Below are 6,000 nucleotides of genomic sequence, written 5' to 3'. Positions count from 1 at the left end.
CTGCCTGCCAGCTATCTGCAGACGTTCGCATTTTCGGAGCAAGGCTGCCGTAGGCGCCCGGCACGGACCCCAAAAGAAACATTGAAAGTTTGAGGTGGCAAGACAAGCAAGCAGCCCCAGTCTCTGTGCCTCTGTGCGAGCAGTGCCATGGGCAGATGAGGCTGAGCAACAGCTTTCCAGGCTAGCCCCTTCTGCCTGCCAGCTATCTGCAGACGTTCGCATTTTCAGACCAGGGCTGCCGTAGGCCCTCGGCAAAGACCCCAAATCTACGTTTGAAGTTTGAGGTGGCAAGACAAGCAAGCAGCCCCAGTCTCTGTGCCTCTGTGCGAGCAGTGCCATGGGCAGATGAAGCTGAGCAACAGCTTTCCAGGCTAGCTCTTTCTGTCTGCGATCTATCTGTAGACGTTCGCGTTTTTGGACCAGGGCTGCTGGAGGCCCCATGCACAGACCACAAAAACTAGGTTTGAGGTTTGAGGTGCCAAGACAAGCAAGCAGCCCCAGTCTCTGTGCCTCCGTGCGAGCAGCGCCATGGGCAGATGAGGCTGAGCAACAGCTTTGCAATCTAAATGTGTCTGCCTGTGAGCTATCTGCAGACGTTCGCAATGTCGGACCAGGCCTGCCGGAGGCGCCGGGTACGGACCACCTAAGCTATGTTTGAAGTTTGAGGTGGTAAGACAAACAAGCAGGCCCAGTCTCTGTGCCTCTGTGCGAGCAGTGCCATGGGCATATGAGGCTGAGAAACAGCTTTCCAGGCTAGCTCTTTCTGCCTGCGAGCTATCTGCAGACGTTCGCATTTTCGGAGCAGGGCTGCCGGAGGCGCCCGGCACGTACGTCCTAAGCTACGTTTGAAGTTTGAGGTTGCAAGACAAGCAAGCAGCCCCAGTCTCTGTGCCTCTGTGCGAGCAGTGCCATGGGCAGATGAGGCTGAACAACAGCTTTCCAGGCTAGCTCTTTCTGGCTGCGAGCTATCTGCAGACGTTCGCATTTTCAGAGCAGGGCTGCCGCAGGCCATCGTCACTAACTACCTCAGATACCTTTGAAGTTAGGTGGCAAGACAAGCAAGCAGCCCCAGTCTCTGTGCCTCTGTGCGAGCAGTGCCATGGCCGGGCAGATGAGTCTGAGCAACAGCTTTCCAGGCTAGCCCCTTCTGCCTGCCAGCTATCTGCAGACGTTTGCACTCTCGATGAACGGCTGCGAAGGTGCCTGGCAGGGACCCTCCCCGTTCCCAGGCTACGTGTGAAGTTTGAGGTGGCAAGACAAGCAAGCAGCCCCAGTCTCTGTGCCTCTGTGCGAGCAGTGCCATGAGCACATGAGGCTGACCAACAGCTTTCCAGGCTAGCCCCTTCTGCCTGCCCGCTGTCTGCAGACGTTCGCGTTTTCGAAACAGGGCTGCCCGAGGCGTCCGGCATGGACCCACTAACCTACGATTGAATATTGAGGGAGCAAGACAAGCAAGCAGCCCCAGTCTCTGTGCCTCTGTGTGAGCAGTGCCATGGGCGGGCAGATGAGGCTGAGCAACAGCTTTCCAGGTGTCCTGGGTTTGGCCAGGACAGGGTTAATTTTCACCAGACTCCAGGAAGGGGCACAGCCGGGGGTTGGGGGCTGACCCCACCTGGCCAAACAGAGCCGGGTATTCCATACCATGGGACGTCACGCTGGGTTCCGGTGGGGGGGGGGGGCGGTGCGGCGGGAAGGCACTCCCGGCTTGGGCGGGCGCAGCGCCGGTCCGGTTTCGGGAGAGCGGCTGTTGTACGGTTCGTGGTTGTGTTTTCTCCTTATTTGTATCGTTGTTGTTCCTGTTTTCCCTCTGTTTGCTGTTCTGTTAAACTGCCCTTATCCCGACCCACCAGTTTCTGCCTCTTTCTTTCCATTCTCCTCCGCACGCTGGCGGGGGGAGGGTCGGCCGCGTGGCGCTTTTGTTGCCGGCGGCAGCCGAAACCAAAACATTAAAATGGCGCCCAGACGTGGAGCGGGGATAACGGCAGGGCTGAGCAGCGGGTGTTAAAACTGCTTTCATAGATTTTGTTAAAATTTATTATACGCATTTACTGTGCTAGTTAAAGTCGCCGGTAAAAATGTTTCTGACTTTGATGAAATATCTGTGCTACGTAAATCCTTACTTGCTGTATGTGTTTGCCGCCGTGCTGTTTGTTACCTCGGGAAAAAAGATCAGGATGATGATTTTGCTGTACTGTACGATATCGACTTATGATATGATAACATCACTGTGCATGAAATTAGTCTTGTATTTGCATGCGGCACTGCGATCATTTTCATACCTCGGATCCTATGTCTTAGATTTTGTTAATAATCAGACCCAATCTGTGGGGAAAGCCGAAGGGGATACCTTCCCCCACTCTTTCGCCCCCCCTCTCTTCCTCAGGCTGGTCCTAACTGCTTTTGAGAATTTCAAGTACCCGTGGGATGCTCAGGGCAGCACTCTCCTTTTGTTCTGCCTGCTGAACGGGTTCTGGGTTTTGTTTAGGGTTAAGCAAGTCGTTAAGAACATCGTGCAGAGACCTGCCCCGGGGCTGGATAGCTGTGAGTGGCTGGGTGTGTGGGACAGCATGGGCAGATGTCTAGAGCAGTGGGCACCTGCGGTGTGTTTTAAACTCACCCCTGAACAAATACAGAATCCGGACAATCTGGTAAAATATCTGAAAAAAGTGTGCTGCCACCCTGGGAACTCCAGAGAGACACAGATCACCACAATGTGCTGGGGTCTGGCCCATGCCTACCGAGCCCTGTTCAACACTGTTCAGTGCCTTAAAGGGGAAAGGGGGGGAAGCGAAGCGGCAGGCACTGCAACTGGCGCTGCCCCCCCAGCCAACCCTGCAGCCCCTCCAGCCCAGCAGGCAGCCACAGCCCCCCAGACTGGCACCGTCGCTGCCACAGCTGCAGGGTCTGCCTCGGTTTCCCTGGCAGGCAGAGCAGCTGCTCCAGCCCCAGCTCCAGCTGCAGGCAGCGTGGCTGAGCCCAACGACCAACCTGTACCGGTAGCAGTCGCCCCTGTAAAACTAAAGAAAGACGCAAAGAGAGCAGATCGCTCCGGGAGGGATGACGATGAGCCAGGGTCATCTCGGGAGATAGAGACAGAGATCATCACCCGGTCCCTGTCCCTGGGGGAGCTGCGAGACATGCAGAAAGATTTCATCCGCCACCCAGGCGAGCACATTGTCACCTGGCTGCTGCAGTGCTGGGATAACGGGGCCAGCAGCTTGGAGTTAGAGGGCAAGGAAGCCAAGCAGATGGGAGCCCTGGCCAGGGATGGGGGCATTGACAAGGCCATTGGGAAAAAGGAACAAGTCCTCAGCCTCTGGAGGAGACTTCTGTCAGGTGTGAGGGAGAGGTACCCCTTCAGTGACTATTTTGTATGTCATCCTGGCAAGTGGACCAATATGGAAAAGGGTATTCAGTACTTGAGGGAATTAGCTGTGCGGGAGCTGGTTTATAATAAACCAGACGATGACCAGTTACCCACAGACCCAGATGAAGTCCAGTGCACAGCATCTATGTGGAGGAAGTTTGTGCGGAGTGCACCCTCCTCATATGCCAACTCACTGGCAGTTGTAAACTGGAAAGGTAAAAAGGCACCAACAGTGGATGAGGTGGCTGTCAGACTCCGGCAATATGAGGAAAGTCTCTCTTCATCTCTTGTCTCAGCTTTGGAGAAACTGGCCCAGGAGGTGCGGCAAATCAAAGAGAACATGTCTAACTTCCCACCTGTACGGGCCAGTGTCTCAGCTATTAGGGGCAAGCGTTTCTCTGCTCAGGAGAGGGAATACAGAGGCTATACACCCCGGGGCACCCTGTGGTTTTACCTGCGTGACCACGGAGAGGACATGAGGAAGTGGGATGGAAAACCCACCTCAAGTCTAGAGGCACGAGTGCGTGAGCTGCGAGGTAAAACAATCACCAAAGGGGATTGTGTTAGGAAAAATGCCACTCCAGTTTCCAGAAGCCAGCTCTCCAAACCAGGTAGACAGTTTGACCTTGATTCCGATCCTCTGGAGGGGACCTCCAAGTCATTCTTACAGCAAGTGAGCAGCAAATTCTCTGACGAGGATTAGAGGGGCCCTGCCTCCAGCCAGGTGGAGGAAAGGGACAACCGTGTTTATTGGACGGTGTGGATTCGGTGGCCTGGCACGTCAGATCCACAAGAGTATCAAGCTCTAGTGGACACTGGTGCACAGTGTACTTTAATGCCATCAGAGTTCAAAGGGTCAGAGTCCATTTGCATTTCGGGAGTGACAGGGGGGTCCCAAGAGCTGAGTGTACTGGAGGCTGAAGTGAGCCTCACTGGGCAGGACTGGCAGAAGCACCCCATTGTAACTGGCCCCGAGGCTCCGTGCATCCTTGGGATAGACTATCTTAGGAGAGGCTATTTCAAGGACCCAAGGGGTTATTGGTGGGCTTTTGGCATAGCTGCTGTAGAGACGGAAGAAATTAAACAGCTGTCCATTTTGCCTGGTCTCTCGGAGGATCCTTCCGTTGTGGGGTTGCTGAGGGTTGAAGAACAACAGGTGCCAATCGCGACAACAACGGTGCACCGGCAACAGTATCGTACCAACCGAGACTCCCTTCTCCCCATTCATCAGCTGATCCGCCAGCTGGAGAGTCAAGGAGTGATCACGAAAACTCGCTCACCCTTTAATAGTCCCATATGGCCAGTGAGAAAATCTACTGGAGAGTGGAGACTGACAATAGACTACCGTGGCCTGAATGAAGTCACACCACCGCTGAGTGCTGCCGTGCCAGACATGCTAGAACTTCAGTATCAGCTGGAGTCAAAGGCAGCCAAGTGGTATGCTACAATTGACATTGCCAATGCATTCTTCTCCATCCCTTTGGCAGCAGAGTGCAGGCCACAGTTTGCTTTCACCTGGAGGGGCATCCAGTACACCTGGAACCGACTGCCCCAGGGGTGGAAACACAGTCCCACCATTTGCCATGGACTAATCCAGACTGCACTGGAAAAGGGTGAAGCTCCAGAACATCTGCAGTACATCGACGACATCATTATATGGGGCGACACAGCGGAGGAGGTTTTTGAGAAAGGGGAGAAAATAGTTCAGATCCTTCTGAAAGCCGGTTTCGCCATTAAGCGAAGTAAAGTCAAGGGACCTGCGCAAGAGATCCAGTTTTTGGGAATAAAATGGCAGGATGGGCGCCGTCAAATCCCAATGGATGTCATCAACAAAATAGTAGCTATGTCTCCACCAACCAGCAAAAAGGAAGCACAGGCCTTCCTGGGTGTTGTGGGTTTTTGGAGGATGCACATCCCAAATTACAGCCAGATTGTAAGTCCTCTGTACCACGTGACCCGGAACAAGAATGATTTTGAATGGGGCCCTGAGCAACAACAGGCATTTGAACAAATTAAACAGGAGATAGTTCATGCCGTAGCCCTTGGTCCAGTCCGGTCAGGGCAAGATGTTAAAAACGTGCTCTACACCGCAGCCGGGGAGAATGGCCCAACCTGGAGTCTCTGGCAGAAAGCACCAGGGGAGACTCGAGGTCGACCCCTGGGGTTCTGGAGCTGGGGATACAAAGGATCGGAGGCCCGCTATACTTCCACTGAAAAAGAGATTCTGGCAGCATATGAAGGTGTTTGAGCTGCTTAAGAAGTGGTCGGCACTGAAGCACAGCTCCTCCTAGCACCACGGTTGCCGGTCCTGGGCTGGATGTTCAAAGAGAGGGTCCCCTCTACTCATCATGCCACCGATGCTACGTGGAGTAAGTGGGTCGCTCTGATCACCCAGCGTGCCCGAATGGGAAACCCCAGTAGCCCGGGAATTCTGGAGGTCATCATGGACTGGCCAGAAGGCAAAGATTTTGGAGCATCGCCAGAGGAGGAGGTGACACGTGCTGAAGAGGCCCCACTGTATAACCAGCTGCCAGAAGATAAGAAACAGTATGCCCTGTTCACGGATGGGTCCTGTCGCATTGTGGGGAAGCAGCGGAGATGGAAGGCTGCTGTATGGAGCCCTACACGACAAG

Source organism: Opisthocomus hoazin, chromosome 15 (genome assembly GCF_030867145.1).
Source record: "Opisthocomus hoazin isolate bOpiHoa1 chromosome 15, bOpiHoa1.hap1, whole genome shotgun sequence".
NCBI lineage: Eukaryota > Metazoa > Chordata > Aves > Opisthocomiformes > Opisthocomidae > Opisthocomus > Opisthocomus hoazin.
This window is presented reverse-complemented; position numbering follows the sequence as displayed.